A 26062-nucleotide genomic window follows, 5' to 3' on the forward strand; every position below is an offset into this window, starting at 1 on the left:
AAAACTTATATAAAGAAATTTTATGACGCAGCAGCGGCGTGAAGTAACCACAGTAAAGCCAAGCTGTTGCACGTGTGGCATGTGGATGGAACGACTGAAACCCTAAATGGCGCACACATCCAATTATTCATCCGTTGGACCATCATATCGTGACTTCTTATATGCTTATATTCTACACACATACATCGGCAAATTTGTCTTGGAATGTGTTTTGGCACACGATTTGCATAGATTGGAGTGTTTTGAATATGAAATCAACATCAACTTTTCGATAAACACATACGGCTCGAGCTGCGCACGGGTGTGGGTAAAGTGATTGAAAAGCAATGGCAAAGGTTTTCTTGATAATCTGCAATCGTCTTGTAAATTTCTTACTTTTCTTCCGCCTACCCCAATCCGCTCATTTACAGTTGTCAAAGCCATATGCGTGCCCACTCATACCATACGTCAGCTGCCGGTTGCTTCTCCTTCGCTTTTGCTTAGGTTTCTTGTTTTGTAGCTCGTTTGCATATGCAATCAGCAAATCAGCACAGTCATCTGGTTGTCTCGAGCAATTTTTTTGCTCGACTATGAGGTTAAGGTGAAAACAATTTAATTCAATAATCAAGCAAAATTGAAAAAATAGATAAATAAGAAATTTGTAATCTCTTCATAATGGCGGTGGTGGCTGCAAGTGGCGTTGGAGAATTTGCAAATTAAAAATTAGCTGACAAAAAATGTTGATGGGTGCCACAAATCGATGTGGTATATACATATGTACATATATGTGTTTATGCCTACATTCGCAAAAAACTTTGAAGTTATTTATTTACGTATGCATATACATATAAGGATATAAATTTTGTTCTCTTATATCCATCACTCAATATAAGATTGTTTTCTATTTCAAAGGGTTAGTTCAAAATTTCCATAACTTTTGGACAAATTATTTCCTTACTTATAACTAATACAACTATACCTCTGCAAGTAAAACTAAAATTTTGACTCATAAATAACCGTTTATAAACTAAATGGAACATAGCAAGACTTGTGGAAGAATCCTTAAACTTTCTTCTAATTGACGTAGAAACAAAATTAACAAGAGACATCTGTCTGGATATCTTTGGAATGTAACGAAAACGAACGATTTTCAATTACCATTCTTCTTTGAAGGCGTTATATACCATTATTATCCATCATATAACTCGATTTTATTTTCTACAAAGCTCAATTTGTATTAGGATTAACAAAAACTTTACTAATAGCACTTTACTTCCTGTAATTCTTTACCGCAGACCCATATGTGGGTTCATTCAGTGTACACGTTTAACGGTATAACCAATTTATATTTTGGGAAAATAAATGTGCCCATAATTATTTAAATGGTCCAAGTCAATCACACGACATGATTTTAAACTAAATTTATTCAATGCAATTTTTAGGATATCGTCAAAAATTAACCTTTAGATAGTAGTTACAACGTTATACGGAATTCATTTATTTTTAATTATGAAAGTGGTCTAGGTCAACAATTTAAAGAAATTATATAAAAATTGTGGAAAAAGAAATACATTTTCGATCAAACGAATGGTGCAGACACATTTTGTTTCAACGAAATCACTCGAAAAATTAATAACAAGGAGAGTAAATAATACCGCTGTCGAATCTGTCTCTTGGCTAAAAATGCAATGGATGGGATTCTTGAAAAATGGACCTTATAAAATATTTCATAAGACTTCTTTAGATGATTTTAAATTCCAAGTTTTGGATCTTTCACCTAAAAGAGGAAGACCAAAAATTTACGAAAATATGCAATTACTTCCATTCTACAACACCGCCAGACCAGTAACGGAAGAAAAACATAAAGATCTTATGTGTTTACTACCACACATTACTCCAGTTTTTCAGGAACATTTTGAAAATCTTAAAAAATCGAAATTATAATAAAAATTGATTACTTTTAAAAATGATTAATAAATATTTATGAATTATTTCGTAAAAGCTGTTGTTTGAAGTAATTTTCACAATTTTTTATTACTCTAAGTCAATTATAGGACATTCAGTTAATTTTCAAAATGGTCTAAGACAATTCAAGCTCTAAAAACAATATTTTCCTATGAAATTCACACAATTTTTTTATATCTATAATAAATTTCTATTAATGAAGGCTAAAAAAATTGAGATAAAAAAACCATATTCTAGTGAGGTAGCTGGACTCATTATTGAAATGTCTAAAAATTTAATATAGGCGGTGCGATGAACGTATTTTGTGGAAATGGTAATAATTATCTAGATTAGCGATAAAAATGTTAGTAATATTATATAAAGCAGAACTTCCCATAACAAGGTAAAAGGAAAAATTCAATTAATAACTGTAATATTAAAATATTAAAGGTAAAATTCTATCACACAACGTCAACATTTCAAAACAAAAAAAAGTATATAACTTAACCCTCCAACTCCAGTCCCAATTTCGCAGTAAAGATGAATCGTTGCGGTTAATCACAATTGTCGCGTTTTCGCATTCAAACATTTGCGATATCCTCTTTTTTCTTTTTGCGGGCAAATAAAAACAAGGCAAACGTTCCCGCGGTTACAACAGTGCAAACACAAATATTGTTTACCTCCCCCCACCTCAGCGTCACAATGAGCCGTACACACTTCAGGGGACATGTCAGCACAGAACATATACCAATTTGTACCGGAGGCGGTGAAATATGCATAGAACAAGGTAAACAGCAACAACAACAGGTCACGCCAAACAGGAAGACACGGCGACTGCCATGAAGCGCTGCGTGCGGCATCGTATGTCAAAATAAACAAGTTCATGTCATTGCAGAAATTTCATTTAATTTGCTTTGGCGTGTGGTTGTCGCGAGAAACAAGCCCAAATATGGTACACACAAATGTGCGAATGTATGTGTGGGTGAGGGTACAAATGTTGACTGCGTTAAATGAATAAAAGTGAAAAATGGTTAAAGACTTGGCGACAGCCGAAGCGGAAGCGGAAGTGCTCAAGCGACCAGGGCACCCAACGAGCCGCTGGTGGTACTCACGAGCTAACACAAAACACAAATAACCGTTATTTCTGTATATATATATATGTACATATGCCAGCGTATGAGCAAGTCCCCGACGCGTAAGCAGCCACGTAAAAATGCGCGTTCAACGGAATTTCGCGGACTACTAAACCTGAATCCAAACGCGACCTGTGCACGCCCCCTCCCCCCTATTGTCTTTTTTCTGCCTTTAGGAAGGCGTTCAAATTGCAAATTACCGCCGCTGATGCGTACAGCGTTGCCGCGGAAGCAAAAAATTATGCGTTTTATAAATATTACTTTGCGGGGGGTACACGCCAACAACAAAACTGAACGCTAATTTCTTTAACTATGCGTGTGTGTGTATGCATGCGCGAGGGTTGTTTGTCATTTTTGCAAAGAGTCGCTGATTTTCTGTTCCGTTATTTTGCGTATTGGCATTTTCCGCAAATTCGGTAATTTTTTCTGCCGTTATTTGCTTACCGCTGCTCATTTTTTTTGATACTGATCATGGTTGTTGTGGCTCTCTGAGTCATGTGGTAATTGGATAATGCGATACTTTGGTGTGATTTGAGGCGCGTTAAGTGAATTAGATTGGTTCAAGGTAAGGAAGATGGATGGTAGATGGTAGAGCAAATTAATGTGTTTTTGTAATAATGGAAATGTGACATATGCAGACATTGAAAGCGCAATAAAATATAAGGAAATTAAGGGAAAGACAGTGTGATGCTAACGCAGTGGCTACAGACGATATTAAATCGTGCCCTACATTGTCCTGAACTCACTGCCTATTTATGAATATATTTCAATATCCATATAATTAGAAACAATTTGGTCGCTATGTAATGTCCTCTACAGTAATGACGTCAGATTATATCCTGCCGAGGTTGGACTTCAACATATACATACTTTTAGTTGAAGTTTTTCTCTGGACAAGAATAAAGGAAAGATACTGTAAGGAAAACAGTGTTTACAACTATACTCATGAGTTCTTAAATGTGGTATGTGTTGATCTTTGAAGATCCGAAGTACCTTCTACCCAATCTTGCAATGATCTTTCCAACCCTATTTACATTATGAACCTTTGCAGAAGAAACAGCATTGACTTTATCATCGCAAATGAAATCTTCTAGCATCAATACAGTATGTCGTATGTTGTATGTATTAGTAATAGTAACTACCATTACTGATCTCGAAAACAATAATGAAACACACCCTCCACTTTCAAAAATCAAACAAATAATGCCCGGACAATATCACGTACAAAACCTAAAATGGCTATCCGCGAAATGCATATCTAATATACAAATATAAGTAGATTCATCTAGAATATGAAGTGATTTTCACCAATTAATAAATAGGTAATGATGTCTCATTGTGTAATTAAAAGCTAGTTTTATCCTTTCTATGTATGTATACCATATGTGAAATGTTTGAAAATTAGGCGATGTATTTCGGAAAGCTTTATGTATTTAGGAAAATAAATAAGTAATATTTATGGCAACTAAAGCAAGATATATATAGAAAACAACAAAAAAACCGTTAAATTCGGTTGCACCCTTCACATATACAAGAAATTGATCGGTTAGTTTGTATGACAATTACATGCTATAGTAGTCCGATCTTAACAGTTTCTTCAATGGTTGTACCGCTATTTTGAACAATCACTCAAAGAAATTTCGTAAAGATATCTTGTCAATTAAAAAAGTTTTCCATACACGGACTGAACTTTGATCGGTTAATTCGTATCAAAGCTACTATATGCTATACTTGTCCGATATCGTCGGTTCCGACTAATGTGCAGCTTCTTGGGAAGAAAAGAATATGTACAGAATCTGATCCATATCTCAAAACTTGAGGGACAAGCTCGGGTATCGGGTATCAGCACTTCCTTCTGGGTAGTATAAACTTCGCGCCAAACTTAATATACTCTGTTCAGGGTATAAAAATAAAAACTCTCCGCAAATAAATAATATGGGCTCATAGATACTAAAATCATTCCTCTTTAAGGTTTGAAAAAGTTTGAATGACTTCAATTCAAAAATTTTAATCAACATATTAAATGATAATATATATATATTCGTTTGGATTAATTTACCTCATATAAAATAATGAAGAAACGATAAAATCTTTGATAATATAGAATTAAAACGAGTAATATATATATAATTAATAATATAATATTTCAATTTATTTAACTCACCTTTGATTTCCATATATTAGCTCTACTGCGTGTGTGTATATTTCTTCTTTAGTTTTCATTCGCCGATTGATGAGTGATTTGATCGCTAACTGGCGAATTACACTCAATTAATACTAATAATTAATTAAGCGACGCGACACCTATGCCACATTAGCAAATCTGCATAAGAAAGCAGCTACCACACACATAGCGATTAACAGCTACACCAACACTCGCGGCAGCAATTAATGAACACTACACACATTTTTACACAGATGTGATTACATATTTTATTAGAATTAAAATATTGAATTTATTTTAGTTAAAATGTATAAAAAATAAATATATGGTAAAAACAAACAGATTTACTTTAATTATGAACTCTACTCAACTGAATTACCTTCATATATGGTACACTTAAAAGCTTTTATTTTTTTTAAAATGATTTTTTAAAATAATTTTCAAAGAACACTAATTTTAAGTGAATTAGTAGAACTTGTTATTTTTCCTGAAATTTTTTCAACACTATTTTACTATTATAAAATATTGCCTTTGTCACAAAACGCATTTTATTCACTTGCATTTTAATTTAGAACACACTTTTTACTGGAAACATTTAATTGATAGGTATTAATTATTGGCCCACCAGTGTGGCGACTATTTCGCTATTGGCAATTGCACGTAGAATAAAGAGACTTTTATTTTTGCACACTTTTGCTTTTTTAGCTATTCTACAACACTTTCATTACATGACGCGATTTAATAAGGTTTTTTTAATATATATTTACCCCTTTTACACTTTTCACACACTTTCTTCTACATTTAAATGAATTAAAGAACCGCGAATCACAACTTCAAACACTAACACCTGAACAAGGCAACATCCGATTTGCAACTACTCAGTTAGCTGTCCGTTTACTCGCTGAAATAATGGAGTGATCGAACTTTTGAGTGATATTTGGATTTTCTTAGGATTTTTTTAGACAAAGATTGCTGAAATAGAATATAATAAAATAATTAACGCAATACTAAATTATTTCTAAAGTTATAATTTCAATTAAAACAATATAAAAATATATTTTCAATCAATTTTTAAATGAAATAAAATATATGATATTTTATTTTCTTTAAAATAATAGTTAATATGATAAATCAAATAAAATTTCGACTTCCTTAACAAAATAAATACCCATATCAGATATGGCAGATTTTCAAATTTTACAGAAGGTTGAAAATTTTTTCTGTGAGGCACTATTTTGTAATTTCACCAGACTTTTGATGACATTATCTTGCCAAAAATGACATGTTTCAATAATCAATCGTCTTATTGCCGCAATTTATATTGATAGTCTTTGACACTTCTTTCAGACTAATTTAAAGGGTTTCCACTGAGGAAAAGAGTATTAACACCAGCAAAGACCGGTGGGGGAACAAAGAATTCGATTTTCCATAACTTTTAGAATGTAACACGATGTACTAATGAAGAAGGGAATCTCAAAATAAAGGATATGACATGGATTCAGTCAAAATTCTACAATTTTAACATAACAGTAAAGGGTAAACTACAACTTAGAAGCCTTAATAACAATCTCTGGTGCAATTTTTATAGCATAAAAGGTATAAAAAATCTTTATCAGGATTTTGATGAGTTAATTCTTATGTTAATCATATACTCTAGCGGTCTGATCTGAATAATATATTCAGAGATTATACCGCTGCCCTTTTACAATTATTTATGCCAATTTCGTGAAGATATCTTGACAAATAAAAATTAAAAAACAAAAGTTTTTCATACAAGAACTTAATTTTGATCGATCAGTTTGTATAGCATCTATATGCTACAGTGGTCCGATATCGGCGGTTCAAACAAATCACCAGCTTCTTGAGTAGATCGATGTCTAAGAATCTGAGCAATGCTGACCTTTTATATACATATAATTTATATTTTATAAGGTCTCCAACGTTTTCTTCTGTTACAAACTTCGTGACAAACAGGGTACATTAACTTGTTCAGATTATGAATACTCGAAGCAAACAAAAACTACTCAAAAATCAACTCACATCTAAAATTTAAATTTTAAAGTATATTAAGCAAAGAGAAGTCCTCAGCAAACACGCTCGCCCGCCATCAGTGATTTATGCCAAAGTAAATATATAAGGCAATCTTGAAATAACGTCGACTCACCACTTCACTACGCATAAATCAATTTTATTCGAGAGGTTTTAAGACACCTCTGCGAACCCCAAACGGCCGCGTGTTAGCCGAGCTTCTGCTTCAGCCAAACACCTGCCGCCAACGCTGTCAATATCGAGATGCCGATGGAATTGCCAAAACGCATACAAACACACACATATACACACAGTTCACCAACTATTTGTTGTGTATAAAAATTTGGGTTGTTTGCGGCGGAAGGGACTATAATTCATAACGGAAACGTCATCATGACGAGCCCGCAAAGGTTCGATTACGCATTGCGAAGTTTGTTGTTAAGGTGCTGTTTTGTGGTGCTTTTGGGAAGCGAAAAATTTGTGGAAAAGGTGACACAGGTGTAGCAAGTCAATTGCCTGATAGGTATTTAAAAGCTCGAAAAAATATATAACGGTTTTACTAAATTTTTTTTATACTCAACATTTGTACGTACTCCATTAATAGCGGCGGTGAAAAAACTTATTGAAATGACTCTACTTTATTGGTTTTAACACTATTCAGCCTTAGAATAAATTGTTTGATATTGACAAGCAGATCTTACTCCCGGTAAAGCAGCGTCAAACTAAACATATAATATTAGTGAGAGATGTAGTTGATTCGGCATTTGAGCTCTCTTCCAAGAGACACATCAAAAAAGACTAAAAACCCTCGCCGAGTTGAAAGATATACGATAGCAGGTTAGGTTGGGTGCTGGTTCGGGTGGTGGTTCGGGTGGTGGTTCTACGACTGATCCCCAAGATGGAAATCATACTAAGACCACTAAAGAGAGTTCTCCGTGAAGACAGAAAAGCTCTGATATTTGGATCTTATACGTCGACAATACGTTTTGAAACATTCACAAACCTTAGGTATTTTATTAGCTTCCTATGATTAATGTTCGGTGATCCGTGTCGTTTTAGCCTTGACAGGATAATCGCAAAGACAGAAGAGTCAAAAGGAAGTGTGAGATCATTTTTCTCGTTTTCTGCCAAACAGATTACGATTAGGAAATAGGTCTAAAATATGTATTTTTCAATTAGGTCAGGAAATTTCTGGTTTTCCGCAGCAGAATATCAAAATGGAGCTTATTTTATTGTTGAAAGATGAAATTGAAGCTTTACAAAATACATTTAAATCTACCAAAATAATCAGACCCAGAACCATACAAGTTCTCTACATTTGAACCGCAGTAAAACGTATCAGACGTCGAACCAACAGTCTGGTCCTGGCACTCGCACTGAACCTGTAACTTAGCTATATCCACAAATTATCAACAAGGCCACATTTCTCCAATATTATTTGAGGATTGTATTTCTACCGCTACGACAACAACAGCATGCGCTTTGCTTACACGATTTCCAGAGAACACAATAAGAGGCTAGAAAAATGTGCATCGTTAATAAGTCGAAATCAAAGCAATTAGCATAGATCTTAGGTTTTTTTTATACCTTAAACAGAGTATATGTTTGCCACGAATTTTATAACAACCAGAACGAAAGGTAGGAGAACCTATATAATATATATATATAAATGATCAGCATGACTAGCTGAGTCAATTTAGCCATGCCCGTCTGTCTAATACATGCGAACTAGTCCCTCGGATTTTGAGATATCGATCTGAAATTTTGCACCCGTCATTTTCTCCCCACGAAGCTGCTCATTTGTCGGACCAATATCGGACCACTATAGCGTATAGCTGCCATACAAACAGAACAATCGGAATAAAGTACTTGTAGGGGAAACTTTTTTGTTTGACGAGATATCTTCATGAAATTTAGCATAGATTATTGCCTAAAGTAATGACGTAATTTTTGAAGAAATTGTTCAGATCGGTTCACTATAGCATGTAGCTGCCATACAAACTGAACGATCGGAATCAAGTTTTTGTAAGGATCATTCGGAAATAAAAAGCGAAATGATGTTGATTTTGAATATCCATCATTTTTCCAGTTAAAGAGCTTATGGATATAACTAACTCGAATATTTCTACATACCATATACTTAAAAGAAGTTAAAATTTCTATAGAGAAGTATATATGTTACAACCAAACAATTCTTGCCTATCAGTTATAAGCAAATGATATGTGGCAAGTGACCGTAACTACTGACAAATGTGCAACTCACATGTGCCACAAGGTGCTGTCACGTATACACGCACACTCGAACTCGTAAACCACTTATAACCACTCAGCAGCCCTGACTCCCGGCGCGCTCGGTCGCTTGTCAATAACAAACTGCTTGCCACATTATTTTCTACTAAAGCCTTTTCCGCCATAATGCACTGTAAATGTCTTTAAAGCCTGTCACACACGTAGCCCTTTTCAGTCTACTTGTTCGCTCTATGTGAGAGAAGTCCAGGGGTCCAACTAACAACCTCAAAGTCAACTAACACTCCCCTTCCGCTTGCACTTATGCTGCGTTGGCGTGTGCCCGTTATTGACTTTGCTGTTGTTGTTGCCCTTTACATTTATTCAATACCACTTTAGCTGCCAGCTGCACACTTACACACATACAAGTACAGCGAGCAATATCTAATCGATTTTTGATTGAATATTGCCAGGCATCCTGTATGCTCTGAGGCATGGAAGTACAGCATTTGAGTGTTACGTGTGTGTGTGTTGGTATGTGTGCACTGCATATGTTGTGCCCGTTATAAATTTTCCGCCTTTTCAAATATCAATAACTGTAAATATTATGAACACGTCCTGTGGCAGCAGCGGGTTATGCTAAGTGAGCCGTGTTCCTTCGTCTGACCACCTCTCTGCAGCTCCCCTCTTTCCACATGCCAAAACTCACGTTTCTATGGCACACTAATGTGCAACTAAGCTCCGACCCATATCGTCTCCTTGTACCATATAATGTCTTTATGTGTGTGAGCCCCTTGCTATGTTTCCAGCTACCTTTCTCACCCATTAACCTTCTGTTCGTACTCACAGCCACATGTGCCCCAGTGGCAAGTGCCATTTTGCTGCCACTTCAAGTGAGTTCGGTCCTACATTGCCTCATAGTTTTTTCTGTTTTCTTTAATCGATTATTTTCTTCAGTTCTCCATTCACCAAAAAAATATGAAAAACTGCCGTAACTGTTGGCGAACGTTTAACCCTTCGGCATGCACACACACACACACTAACATACACATACGTCATAACTGCGCTCAACCCCTTTCGGCAAAGCTATAAAATCGCAATTCTTATACCCCCGTTGCTGTAGCGTATTTTCCCCGCTCAAGCTGGCTTTCTTGTATGTATGTTTGTATGTGCGCCTTGCTTCGTGCTTCCGCTTGTCCTTCGGTTTGTTATGCCAGCTTATACGAGTAAGCAGTTATTCTAGCGGCATAAATCCAAATATGATCACTTCATAATTTGACATTGATGGATGATGTGATGGATGGCTGGTCGCTTAGTTGGCTTGCTGGCTCACTCTGCTTTCTTCATGGGTTAAGGGGATATCCTTTCGTTTGATTTTATTTACGTATGTGCAAACGAGCATTTGTTGCTTTTTATATTGATTATTGTTTTAGTTGATGTTATGGTTGGTTTTGTTGTTTTTTCGGTTTTGTTATCGTGTCATTCATCCGCATAACGACACTTTGATGGTTTGATTTGATTCCTCACACGTTGATTGTTCTTCGATACTTTTTGTTTGCTGATGTGTGTTTTTTTTTCTTCAAAGACATGGTAATAAATTTTAGTTGACTCCCGCGATACCCTACCTTTGGTTTGTTTGGCTTCTGAGAGAAGAAACTATAAATACTTTGAGGGAAGGACTAAATTTGGCATAGCTGAGACTAAGGGGCCAATAAATCATTATATACAATATATGTCGTTCAATATACATCGAATTAAGCCAATTACTTTACGTCCTCTAAAAGATTAAGTCGTCCTTTGAAAATAAGCACCAAACTCGTGCGCCGAATGTCACGTTCATGCTCAATTAGATAAGGTTAGTATAGGTCGTCAGGTCACTAGCTGGCTATCATGCTATAAATAGGGCTACTGGTCGTTTGTAATGCCAGATGGAGCTTCAGTTAAATCTAAGCTCCAGTATTTGTCATACTGACCATCAACGTTTTTGGTGAATTTTAAGAGAGACTTGATACCTAATTTTGATACTTCATCCAGTCACTTGAACTGCGAAGATTTTAGATATCCAAGACGTGTTCTTGATTCGGCAGAAGTAAAGCAGGTATTCCAGCGTCGCTCTTATGCACTTTCCGCATCTGTCATGCTGCGGGGCCCTTGCGCTTGATCTTGGCGCTCGTGAATATCTTAAAAGTATTCCATATCACCCTAATCCGTCTGTCAGGCCTTTCGAAAATTTAATTCTATGCCGTTTTTGCGGACTTATTTATTTTGTGTACTAATTCGGTAGCCAAACAGATGGTCATTTTGGCATTCTCATCAGCTATTTCGTTTCTTAGAATGCCCTTTTGGCCTAGCACCAAGTATAGGTATATGCAGGCGATTTCCGATAGCTACTACATCTACTGCTTTTAAAGACATTTTGATGCTCACCAGTTCTCCTAACCACAAGGATCGCCATTATTATCATTTGTGAAACAAGTATCAAAAAATATATAATAATGTCTACTATATTAGTAACCCCTAATCTCTCAAGCTCAATACATTTCTAAAACATTCTAGAGGTTCCCATCCGACGTTACATAAATTTAAGTACAAACTCCATCAATGCTAAGCCTAAAGTATATTTCAGAAGTATGGACGATGAGGTAGAAAAGATATATAAATAGTGATTTGACTGAAAACAATATTATTTTTTTTGATGTAGGATGCAATACACTGGTAAACAAAAAACGCTAAATACAGAAAACAGTACGTCAAGAATATTACACCAAGAGAGAAGCTAAGCCCAATATTCCTAAAACCTATATCGTGCCCAAGGCTCATCAATCCCAATGAGGGTATCTTGTAATATTTACATTAAGAAGGAAAAAATGTAGTGTAGGGTGTTCATCGTTCGCCAATACCAATTAATTCCTGTTGCATACGAAATGGACAAGTGAAACACCAATATTATTACGGTAAATATGTTTGTAAGCTGTTGATTATTATGACTCCACGGATGTTCAGAATATGACAAAAATTAAAAAAAAAGAGAAAAAAATACAGAAACACTAAAATGCAATAACAAAGCGCACATTCTGCGAAGAAGGGTGTTGATGAGAATGGTGATTGTTAGTGAGTGATGGGTATCGATATGGTTGGTTATGATGCGGCGCTGATGGGATTTGTGTGCATGCGGTTAATAGATTTTTTACGACATGGACAATTTTCGCACACAACTGCGAACTGGAAGGGTTATTTCGCAAGGTAATCAATGAAACAGCGTAATGTTGGGGCTTTTGATCGAAGAAAATAGAAGTGAGTTGGTACTTTTTTTTTTAAGAAGTTTCAATTGCTATTATGGGGTGCTTTAGGTTGAAAGCGATTTTATTTTATGCCATGGAAAAGTGTTAACACAAATAACAGTTTATTAATTTAACAACAACCGTTGTGGTTTTCAACGCCTATAAAGTTTGTGGTTAAATTAACGGGTTTTGTTATTACTTTTAGATTGAATGATGATTGTTTACTGTAAATAACTAAGATACATGATAAAAGCATATTGCATAAAAATATTTGGAACATAATTTGGAGAAAATTTTAAAATTAATTTGAACGCACTTTAAAAAGTCGGAGAACCAAACTAAGAAGAATATGCTATGAAAAATATCTTATATTCTATCCTTTTCGAAAAAATTATATCAAGCTAGCAGAGTAATAATACTTGCGCTGTCCCTGATCTTACATCTTTATATTGTTGTTAAAACACGAAGTCGTCAGTTTTCCGATAACCATACGGTAGAAGAAGACATGAACATTTGAAAAATGAAATAGAGAAAACCTAAATTCATCCATAATATATATCTTTCAACTTCTTAGTACATGTGCTATCTATTACACCACCTGATCAAATATGACTCAGACTGGTTCATTTAAACTAAGCGCGACAACTGAATCGGTGCATATTTTTTTTCTAGAATGTTGCAGAAGGGTTTGGCTATTCTAATTTACCACGAACACAAGTGTTTGTGTGTCACAAAGCATTCAGGGAATGTCGTGATGTCATCGCAAGCTTGCTACATGTGAGTGGTCCTGCCATCTCTGTTAATAACGATAACATTGAAAAAGTTAAAGAAACACTGCTAGAAATCGTAGTGTTGGCATCAAAGACACATCACTTATGCATCGACTCATCATGTTTTGGTTAATGTTTTTGGTATGAAGCATGTCAATGCTAAACTCGTACCAAAATACCTTAATTTGTAAAAACGAGATCGATCATAGTTTACAAAAGCAATGTGTGACAAGTAGTGGACCCCACATCCATCAAACGAATTATCACGGGTTTATGAATAAGACGACACACACGCTCTATAAATGAGCCGAAACAGAAAAACCATGAGCAAGTCGGTGAAAAATTAAGGGTATGCTTATGGTTTTCTTTGATTAACGTGGTGTGGTTCACCAAGAATTTGTTTCACAGGGTTCAACGGTCAATAAGGAATACTATGACCTGGTCGTTTGAAGCACCTACGAGTAGCAATACATGGTAAATGACCGATGTTGTAGGCAAAAAATTTGATTAAGCGTTGGCATGCTCAAAATGAACCTAGTCTGAAGGCGATAATAAAGATTTGTATTAGAAAACGTGAAAATGTTGTTTCAGTTTTTATCATTCCAGTTCAAATTTGATGAGATGGTACACAGAACCGATAGAATTTTCACGGTTTCGGGTATATAATAAAATTTATTACATCAAAAATTACTAAAAATCGAGTTGCCTAAAGTTCCGTCAGTTCAAAGAGTATAGAAGAGCAGCTGCCATGCTTTACCGATTTTGAAAGGAAAAGAGGATAAAGAGAGAGAGAGTAAAACCAGTAAAAACGCTGAAGCAACCGCAATCTTAGGAATATTGTTTGTCTATAGTAAGGGTTAGATTTCAGCAATAAGTCCAACTAGATAGTCAATAACTGTCTGTCATATTTTCATAAAAGCCAAATGATATAGTAAAATATTAGACCCTCTTTAGCTCTTCCCTAAACATATTATCGTCTTGTCAGAACAACAACCAGATCTGCACGAGTACCCAACAACATCACAAATCAAAAAAATCCACGTATCAACATGCAACTTATCTTGCCAATTATGCAAATAAAATAAATCTACAAGCAAATAAATTGGCGGAAAAAAAGATTTCTGCAACCGGTTTTTATGCGCCACCAATCTGTGTTTACCACTTAAAAAGCGCGCATAAAATATGTGCCACATTAGTCAAGTGGCTGTCACATGCTCGCGAGCGCAAAAATATAAATGCATATGTGTATGTATACACATATGTGTGTGCATGTGTGGCGTGCTATCTACCAAGCAACATCCCTCAATTTATGACTTCAAAGTGCGACATGTGTGGCAGATAAGACAACAAAGGCGCTTTAACTAGCGTGCGATATGCATATGAGCTCGAGTGGGTTAAAGGCGGGTGGTGGGGGTTGGTGAGAGAAAGCTGATAAAATGTCGTTTAGAAAAGTTTTTTATGTCGAAAGAAAGTCATTCTTTTGCACATTCGCGCACTCACTCACTCACTGCAACATTTATGCAGTCATGCGGCATGCCACATGCTGTCGCTAAAAGATTTATTGCATTCACAGCCAGCAAACGACACTTACAGTGATTCTTTGGTGGCAAAAGGCACGTAACATGGGCAAGGCAACATGCAGCAATAAATGTCGACACATGTAAAACAATCGAAGTGCAACGGTGAAAAATTTTCGCATTTCAAGTTTTTCACTCACTCACCGACTTTTATGTATTTACACCCAGCAGCTGTGGCAATACGTTTGAATAAGTGACAAAAAGAAGCGAGCAGTAAAAGCTTATGCAACACGTCAAGTGAAGGCAACGCTTTGCACATAGACACACACACACACATGGCTTCATATTGCAACTGCATGCTGCCTGCAACAACCGCAATACAAACATTGAAAAAATGTCAGAAAATACGCCTGCAAGTATGCTACGACTCTCACTACTTTGCCGCCACAAACAATGCAAGTCATCCCTGGCACTTCGCTGACCAACAGGCAGGTAAAACCTGCTGAAATGCGCTGTTCGCACATCACACACCTCTCTATCGTACACACGAGTATCGCTCACTACAAGCGCCCTCCCTGCTTTGCGCTGACCAGCGTTGCTCATGCAGTCCTTTCCGGTTACACGCATATACACACAACGGTCTAACCGCCGTATCACTTACATGACGAAAGGTGAAAGTTGAATGGGCGCAATATGCAACACTCTTTACGATGGCAGGAGTGCTACATTTAGGTGATTGGGAGGCGTATGCGGCATGTGCTGACCTGAGGCTATACCAAGGCGTAACAACAAATGAACGAGGAAGGAGGAAGGAGGCAGCGACCAACAAGTGTACGGGCGGCCAGCGGCTAGCAAGTCCGACAAGTCCACTGTTCTATTGTTTCTGAGCTGACTATTGTTATGCTGCTTGTTGTTGTTTTTCGCATGGCCTACAGTGTTTGTATGTATGTGTGCGCATGCGGCTAGCGCCCTTGTTCGGACCATAAATTAACCCTTTTGTTAATTGATACAAATGGAAATTGTGGACTACTTAATGTTAAGCGTATGTGGCAAAGACCAAGCGTAGGCGCTGAGTAAGGTGAGTGGTACACACAAACATATATACAGACATACATACATATATATACGAGTTATTGTCTAAATTTACTTGCGTGGGTGCATATCACAGCAAGTCAGCCCCATATCAAGTCCCCTCTACACTCATATACCCTTATGTATGTCCACATATAGTTAACTGTATTTGTCCTGTTGCTCGTCCTGTGCGCCCATGGCTCTGTGTAACTAAATACAACAATTAAATCAGCCCCTCAACGCCTTTAAATTCACTTAACTACGCATATCGATGGCTTTAAGTGAACTGGCGCTGCTCAATTAGAAACCCATGAACTTTGGTGCTGGACTCATTGCGTAGATTAATCTTTAGCTTTTTGTAGAGGAAAGAGTAACCGATTGAAAGCAGTAATAAGCAGCTCAAAATTAACTCGAGTTAAGCCGTTTTAGATGAAAAAAATTTTACCCTTCTCAGGTGCATTTCTTATAGCAAAAAAGGGGATAAAAATATCTATATTGATTTTGATCAGTCAGTTTGTATGGTAGCTATATGCTATATAGATCCGATATCGGCAATTCCAACAAATAAGCTGCTTTTTGTGGATAAGATTACGTGTGCAAAATTTCAGATCGATATCTCAAACATTGACGGATTAGTTTGCGTATATACAGATAAATGGACGATTTCGAACAGAGAAACTGCTCTTGAACTTTGCTCTTGAAATTCGTGTGAAGATTATAGGCTCTCAAAAATATTAGTCCTCAAATATTCGAAAGTTAAATATTTGATAGTGGAAATTGATCTACAAAGTACTGATTTAAATTTATGAACAAAAACTTCACTATTAATGAGGTTCTTAAGGTTAAGCATGAGGATTACTCTAATTAAATTAATAAAATTACTCTAATTAAATCGTCAAAAGAAAGTGCATCTGCAATATTGAGATTTCTTTGACTTTAAAATTAGGAGAGGACCGCACTTCATAACTTCAATCGCTAAGTCAAAGATCGCGGAACGTGGTTCCAGCAAGATCTGTGAATATGTCACATTTCCTATAAATCATTACTTCAACTACCGATATTTTGGTGCTAAAAGTATTTGAAGCGAAAGAAGGTTACATTACCACTTAATAATTCGTAAAAATTATAGATCGTTAATTGGAATTGAACACTTTATAAAAAATTCCCAGGCTGCAGTAGTGTGTAAAAAATTCAAATTCTACTACATTTTCATATTTTAAACGATACAAATTTTGGGTAAAATTTTTAATTTTTTGACGCCGCTATTTAGTCAAATTTTTCCGATTTTATCCACGGAGTAAGATGGAATCACTGCAGCAGTAGAGGAAATATTGTCTGACTCAAAAAATATTTAATTAATTTTTTTTTAAGTTTTACTGTGATTCTTAAAATATTTATATATATACCTTTAAAATTATAAAGCAATTAATACAGTAGTTTTTTTTTTTTAATTCGCAAATATCGCCTTTTCAGGCTGCTATCACACTAGTTGATATTAAGAATCTTTAAAATACCAAAAATGTGTCATTTTATAAAAGAGAATTCTACAAAACCCATTGGTTCAATAAAAATAAACATATAAATAATAATTTCATACCGGTTTCCCATTCATTTCATTAGAAAAGTATTTTCCTAAAAATAATAATATTTGTTTTTAAAATATTTAGCTAAGAAAATAGCAAAATATTTGGTTCAGTGGGTTAAAAATATTATTAATATATGCATAAGTGCATATTCATATTGAATCATTAGACTTCCTATATCCCTATAAGTAAATTGTATTGTTAAGTTAATTAACCCTTTTATGATTAACAATTCATGGCGAAACTGCACTTAAATGCAGGCACAAATACACATAAACATCTACTGAGTATAATTACCACTTGCAGCCGCTCAACCCACTGCCAAGCATGCGCCACATACTACACTCACCAGTGCAGCTACGTATTAGCCCTGAAAGTAAGAATGTTGCGGGGGCTGAGAGGCGCGCGGCAAGTGCAAATGCAAACAAGGACGCTCGCTGCTACACGCCTTTCTGTTTGCTTAACACGCGACACACGTAATGACACACATTTACACGCACTCATCACTTCAGTCGGCTTTGTTTGTATGGCCCCAGCTGCAACGCGCCAGGATCAGCTGAAACTGGTCAGCTAGCTGGCATTTAAGGCAGAGCATATGAGAGTGAGTTGGCGACAGCAGGTGCGGGAATGGCATTTTAATAGAATTAACTGCACGCCTATACACACATACGCAGCCCTACATGCATACATATTTTCCAGTAAATGCAATTGACCCGCATTGGGGGAAGTGCGCCAAACGGAAGACCTACTCGAGCGGACAGACAGGTCGACATGCTTTTGTATGCCTGCTTGCCTATTGAATATGCACTTAACTACATGTATAGACACACGCACATACATATATATATATATATATATACTTATATTTATGTATATCCATTTCCGTGTATTATAATGATGTTAGAATCGCCCTTGGTTAGCACCGTTGCGGACAACGGAAGTTGTAATTACAATAGCCGCTAGTTTGTGCCGCTTTTGCTGCGCTGTTGCAAACAGCATGTCGTACCACTGCCATACAAGGCTCACATTCATAACTGGGGTGCTTATGCATATGCGTACGCACTTGTAGAAATAAGTTGTTCCTGCTCTAGTATTTGCATAATTTGCGGCAACAAACACAGCTAATTTAATCTCGTTTATAATTATTATGTTTTACGGCTAATTGTACGGAAAGAAGACATTGCAGCAACATGCAATGCTTATTTGTTTGTATGTATGTGTGCATGCAAATTAATAGCACAACAACAATATTGCAAATAGTCGAAACAATAGCGATTGTAAAACAGTTTGTGGCGTGTTATGCAACAGTATTCAATATATACATATGTATGTATATGCGTATGTATGTTTGTATGCACCATATTTGCTTGTTACCTGTGTATTTAAATTAATTGGCGAAACTTTATGTGCGATTGTTTTGCTTGGTGCTTGTGTATGTGAGATTTCTTAATTTATTATAACATTATAATTTGAGGCATAATTTAATATAGCCGCAATCTCATAGGTTGAAATGCTATGTAAAAGTTATATTTACGTCAATTAACCGCAAATTACTTGAACATTGAGTGGAGTTGCAAATTGATTACACTTGCTTTGGAAAACACTACAATTAATTGAAACTTTTTTACCACAAATTGATGGCTGATTTTACATGCACTTTAATTTAAAAAACAAAAAACGATATTGCTTTAAATTTGCGCTGGAAACATGTTTTAAAAATTTTTAGAGCATTTTATGAAGCAGATTTTTACACATTCAGAGTATATGTATGTACATACAACATCCAGTTACATATGACAAACATTATAATTTTATTATGATAGCACATTACTTTATATTTACGGCCGCAATTATCAGTAAACTAAGTATTTTTATAAGTATTATCGTTGCTTTACATTAAAATCAATACAAAAGCATTTCTAAACACTCACCTACTCTTCAATCAAAGAGTTTCTCCGACAACTATGCACTTCACTTCAAATTGTATTCACTTTACATTGTTGTTTGTATGCACATACTATGCTTTGAGCAACAAACAAAAAACAAACATAACACTCTCAGTTATACCAACACTCATGTTCTAACATGCATGCAATGAACCGACGAACAAATTTTATTTTACTTTTGCACATGTAAACTAAATTAAACATGTTTATGCAAAAACGAACACTGCACGTAACACTATGCGATTTATTATTTTTAAAGAATTATTAATTTATAAAAGCACACTTATGCTTTCCCGCACAATCATCTTCTTTGCAGTTGCACTTTGGAAAGAATTTACTGCACTCGTGCATCGGCTGTTTCAGTGATGTGACATTTTGTGAATGTGATCTGCATTTTGTGCGAGTGACTGCCGAAGACAATTTTCGGTAATTATTAAAAAAAAATCAGGGTATACTTAAAAAACAAAGTAAGATATGTATGTACATGTATGCATATGTATGTATATAAAAGAAATAATAAAGTTAAAGAAAAAGGATAATGAAATTGAAAATTTATCGAATACAAAAAGCATAAAATAATATATGATAATAATGTAAACACACAACTAACTAAAATATATTCCTAATGCTATTGTTATATAAAAATTATATAATAAGCAAAAATTTAGGGGGTTTACAAGTAACTGGTAAAATTATGCGCCTAAATGTAAGAATACTCTCATGAATTTTAAATCAAAAGTAAGTGAGAATGGTCTTGTTTCGTATTTTTAGCTGAAAACACTATGTTTTAAGCTTAATTATGGAATGACTAGTGAGAAGCTTTCAGTATATTTTTTTAGAAATGGCAAACTTTCGGTTAATCTGCATTTTTTAATATTATATTAGATTAACTTTATTTACTTAAATTAATGAAGTTTGAACTTAATTTAGATTGTTTTGATTAAAATTTCGAACTTTAATGCAATAAAATGACATTTGATTTAATTGAGTCTTAATCGAATTAATATATTGGTCCAAATAAGATTTAATATTAATTAAATTTTGTTTTTATTTGCAGAATGGAATTTTTAAAATCAATTAATTCTAATTTAGTCATGATTTAGTGTAAATTTGATTTTTAATTTTAAGTTTAAGTTTAATTTTAAATTTTATTTTAATTTTAATTTTAATTTTAATTTAAGGTTTAATTTTACGTTTAATTTTAACTTTATATATAATTTTAATTTTACTTTTTGATTTCAATTTTAATTTAAATTTAACTTCATTTTGAATTTGCATCTTAGGCTTAAGTTTAAGTTTAATTTTACTTTTAATTTTGAATTTAATTTTAATATTAATTTCAATTTTAATTTCGATTTTAGTTTCAATTTGAATATTAATTTTAATTTCGATTTAAGTTTTAATTTTAATTGTAATTTTACTTTTTAACTTGAATTTGAATTTTAATCTAATATTAATTTTAATTTAATTTTGTTTTAATACTCATTTTATTTTCGAATATAGTTTTAATTTCAATTTTAAATTTAATTTTAATTTTAATTTTAATTTTAATTTTATTTAATTTTAATATAATTTTATCATCATTTTTTATTTAGTTTTAATTTAACCTAATTTAAATATTATTTCATAAACACTCAGATTGTACCGAAAACTTTAAGGACATGATGGCAACATCACTCAACAGCATCCGATCACTCATACGAAAGAACGAGTTAAAAATTAACGAATTATCAATTAGTACTAAATCGGTTGTTGGCTCGTATGGGTTTCGGTGAATTGTACATACGAATTTATACCATTTTAAATATATCAAATGTGTGGAAATTGTGTAAAAAGTGTGTTAAACGAAAGATCATTGTATTAATTGTGTATTGGTTGCGAAAAAACATGCGCCGTGTGATGAAAATGTTTACACGCAATTGTTTTAAAGGCAAAAGTAGAAGCGTGTAAAGGAAGTGCGCAGCTTAGGCTTTCGTTGTTCATTGTTTAAAATGGAAAAATCGTCACCACAGTGGTGGAACGAAAATTAGTAAACAGAAATATAGTGGTGACTTTGAAAGAAAAAAGTTTTATGTGAATAGTGCTAAATGTAAGTAAAAAATAGAAAAGTAAAAAAAAATTTATAAAATTTAGTGTAAAAATTGTTTAGTGTAGTAAAAAAATAGATTTTATTAAAAAAGTGATGAAAGTATTGTTTTCAATGAAACAAGGTCTTCCAAAAAAATAGTTCAAAACGGCTAACTCTCAGTGTTATTATTTTTTATGGCTTGTAAAAATTAATAAAAAAGTGTTAATTAAATTTTTTGTGAAAAAACGTGTTAAGTCTTGTATTATAAAAATTAATAAAAAATATATAAAATGTTGTGTAAAGAGTGCAAAGTGTATTGTAAAAAATATAAACATATATATAATTCGGTGTAAAGAGTGCAAAGTGTAGTATTTAGTTTGTGTGACGATAGTGTTAAAGCACTAGCAGCAGCCCTTCATATTGCTAATTACGCATAGATGTCGCCTCTCATTTGCGCTGACTCAATCCCTTGGATCTTTTTTAAATGATCACACCTGCATTAACGCAAGGAATTTCCGAGGTAAGTGTAAGTATTGGCAATTTTATTGTCCTTCAATAGTCCTTCTGCACAATGTCGTACATTTTTATCATTAACTAGTATCTTATGTATGACCGAACCGCTGCCTTCCAGATTTTCCGAGAGTGTGGCAATAATCCTCGCAAATCTGGGATTTTTCAATATGCACCGCGAATTGAAGCATTATTCTTTGCAAAAATACATGGCATACATTTATTTTTTAACATAAAATATAAAAAGAATTTATGAATAAAAAATAGTATAAGTGCACCGAACAAAAATATCTGATTAGCATAAAATAAAATTGAAATTTAAAAAATGTGTATAAAAACATTAATTAGATTTAACCAAAAACTAACTCTTTTCAAAACATTTTACAAAACGCAACCACTAACAGTTATTGTTCACTCTTCTTATCCCATTTCGACTATTCATCAGTCACATTTAACATATATAACTAAGAGGACGTTCAATGTTCATAGCAAATTTTTAATAGACGACCATAATCGCTTTAGCCATAACGGTAATGTCCCGCAGCCATTCACGTCACTAGACTAACAGTAATATGTACACCAGCACTGAACTTAACGATTATCGCGCATATTGTTGTTGTATGTAACGGTCTTTGTACACTTCATTGAAGTATAGCGTCTTATATTGGCGCTAAGCCTGCGTGATAACTTTTACGACTTGTACTCGCATCTCCAGACTAGCCACCAAATTATCTACGCTCACAAAAGGGTTATTACAACAACAATGATAATAATACCAGAAATAAATGAACACTTTATTAGCGTGTTGTAGTGAAGAAGACAATCCTAGCGGCCGGAAGAAGTTCCAGTCTACGACAAGTAATTTGACTTTTGCGGGAGAAAGTGGTGGTTGCAAAGCTTAGCGGTGAGGTGAAGGCTGTCTGGTGCACATTTTTGGCTTTTAAAACCACAAACGGGCTTACGACTGTGGCAGTAATGGAAAGCATTAGCATTTTGTCTGCACTCACTGACAAAACAAATAAAATTGCACATTCTTAATTATCATAAGCAGTTATGCCAGGCTTCGGCGTCTGAGGTGCTGACGGTGTTGAGACCTAGTATTTAATAAGTAAGCGTCTTATTCTCCTTTAAAGCTTATTTTAACTTTAAAACCAACAGGTACTAACTAGTACTGTTTAGAGTGCGTCACATTAGAGATTTCTCCAAAATTAGTCTAGACACTTTCTTTAAAAAATGTGAACGAAGCATGAACTCTGCATGATACTTTTGAAACCAGAATGCAATAAAAATTATGAATGTTTTCTATCAAACCAGATCAAGGATATAAATATTTTTGAATTTTGTGGAACCAAAAAATACTTTGATGGCTTCAAGAAACTCTTTCGTTTCCAAAAAATTAATTTAGCTGAAAATCGTCGTATATAGCTACAAGCAGACTACTATATTGAAAAAGAAAACACTCTATTTAGAAATATACGATTTATACAAAAAAAATGCATCTGTTTGTCAAGCGGTCCTCGTTTCTTATTTTGTAGATGATTTTTTTGTTTATATTGAGTCTATAACTAGACATTTTTAATCTTTCCGGCAATTTGTAGATTTGTAGATTTAATCCCAAAAGAAGTTTGAATGAAGCCTATTTTTGATACCCTGTTCTAATTTGAATCGTACTCTAGTCAGGGTGTTCTGCATCGACCGGAACAAATGGTAATCAGAAGCGGGATTTCTGGGGTATAAGATGACTAATAATTTGATGAGTTGTTCCCAGTAGCGTTCCTCATTAATAGTTTCACCCTGTTTTAGAAGCTCAAAATACATCACGCCCTTCTAATCCCAACAAATACAAAACATTACCTTGACTTCGTGGATATTCGGTTTTCCGGTTGGTTGTTTCACATATAAAATTTTGCTTTTAGGATTGTAGTCATGGATCATCAGTCTCAATTTGACGCAAAACGGACTCTTTTTTATAGAGTTCAAGCACCATTTCTGAAATATAAAATCGTCTCTCAACGTCTCATTGCTTCATATCTTACGGCACCCGATTGCCTTGCTTTTGATTATGTCCAGCTTCTTTTAAAAGTTTTCAAACGGTTGTTTGAGTGACTCCCAAAGATTCAGCGAGCTCTTCTTGTGTTTAGCAATAAACTCCATCAAATATTGCTTCTAGTTCCTCATCTTTAAATCTTTTGCATAGTTTATGGTACACTTTTTGTTGTTTAAAGAGGAATGGCTCGAAATATTGTAAATATGCTTTATAGTTGTCTACCTTCTCCTTTTCTGCGTTTCTTACTCTTTAAGTAGCTCTTCACTCTCCAGCTGCTTCCTCCAAACTGTGGCGAATTGCAAAATAATGACTTTGCATTCCGGACAACACCACATTGTAGATAACATCGAATATTTTTACGCCCATGAAACTTTTTCACCTTTCCTTAGCATTTGTGATGTCGGCGCACGCACACATTTGCATAGACTCCGTAGCTGATGGGCGGGCATAGCGAAATTGTGGCAATCAACGATCGACAGCGCCATTTGGCATAACCCCTTCGCCCTTCGATACGCTTATTAATGAATCTAGTCTTAGCGAGTGCACGATTTTAACCCGAAAATAGCGAAATAACAACAACCAAGCACAGACAATACTGACAGCAAACGTTTTGGCAACAATCAACCATTAACTATCTAACCATTTAAGCGAAAAGAAGGAAAGAGTTATATGGCGGCTGTAGTGTGGGCTCCGATATACAAACTACACACGGTTGCATGCGGAACGGCGCGTACTAGTCGCCGTTAAAAAGCCGTTACCGACAAAATGTGTTATCTCAGCAGTTGTGTTGCCATTTCCGTTCGACAGTCAGCAACAACTGTTTGTTGGTGGTACACTCTATACATTATTATTGTTGTTGCTATTGCTTGCCTGTTATTTGTTGCATAGTCATCGTCGTCGTAGTCGTCGACTAATTAACTGCGATTATTACGGTCATTACGTGGGATTTCCTTTCTTGTAAGCCGGTGTGGGGCGGCGGTGGTGAAATTCTTGAATTTTCGGCGCAGCTACCTTCCATCTCAACCCACCCATCATTTCGCTGCTCATCGTTGTACTCGTAGCATGACTCTTGTATCGCTGTTAGTTGCGCCATTATTGGTACAATGCTTTATTTTTTAACACTCTCACTGTTGTTGAATCTACATTTTCTCAGCCGATGTTTAACACTTTTTGCATAGCTACTTTTAAGGAGTTAGAACGCTCATTATGGCGCGTAAATGCATAGCGGGAAAGTCAGTTTTGCGGCACAACCACTGCCTCGCCCTCTTTGCGCTCTCCCTCTCTCTCTCTCTTTCACCACTCTTCAATGGCAATACTCTAGTTTTGCCGACATTAAGGCAAATTAACCGCATTTTCTTAATGTCGTACCGCTGTTACTCTACTGCTTCTGACACTGTTATATACCGTTATATTGCCGGCATTATCATTGCAGCTGACTAGCGAGTAGCTGGGGTTTTGTTTTTACAATTGTTGTCGTAACATTTGATAGTTGCCGGTAGACCATAGTCATTAGTTCTTCTGGCTGGAATATGTTTTGTGCCGGTTTCCAAATGGTCTGCGGTTTCCGTTGCACATTAAACCCATAGGCCATACTAACTACTGTGCAAAATGTAGCGGATTGTGAGTGCTTAAATTTAAGTATGAATTATCCTATTACAAATCCCAAAGCGAATTTGTGGATAAGTCGCTGTTGTAATGACTGAGATGCTTAAGAATTATCGTTAAAGGCAAAAAAATATAAGTTAAACAACCAAATTCTATCTAGGATGGCCAGGGTGGCTATGATATACATATG

The 26062-nt window shown here is 34.9% G+C and overlaps 2 protein-coding genes across 11 annotated transcripts in view; one reads left to right on the forward strand and one right to left on the reverse strand.

The window, feature by feature from the left end:
- LOC106616069 (myelin transcription factor 1) overlaps positions 1–20060 on the reverse strand; it is a 210764-nt gene extending 190704 nt beyond the window's left edge. For 3 of the 10 annotated variants that reach the window (XM_070109915.1, XM_070109913.1, XM_070109910.1), the window contains exons 1-2: positions 19628–20043; positions 5221–6192 (exon numbers count right to left, since the gene is read on the reverse strand). The gene's annotated coding sequence lies outside the window, so the exon portion shown is untranslated. Of the gene's footprint in view, positions 1–5220; positions 6193–19627 lie in introns of all 10 variants that reach the window. The other 7 variants (XM_070109911.1, XM_070109908.1, XM_070109916.1 and 4 more) reach the window with 6 other exon arrangements.
- A 1938-nt stretch (positions 20061–21998) lies between these two features.
- LOC106616323 (kelch-like protein 5) overlaps positions 21999–26062 on the forward strand; it is a 167729-nt gene continuing 163665 nt past the window's right edge. Inside the window, exon 1 of the mRNA XM_036365980.2 lies at positions 21999–22230. The gene's annotated coding sequence lies outside the window, so the exon portion shown is untranslated. The remainder of the gene's footprint in view (positions 22231–26062) is intronic.

This window comes from Bactrocera oleae, chromosome 5, assembly GCF_042242935.1.
Source record: "Bactrocera oleae isolate idBacOlea1 chromosome 5, idBacOlea1, whole genome shotgun sequence".
Lineage (NCBI taxonomy): Eukaryota > Metazoa > Arthropoda > Insecta > Diptera > Tephritidae > Bactrocera > Bactrocera oleae.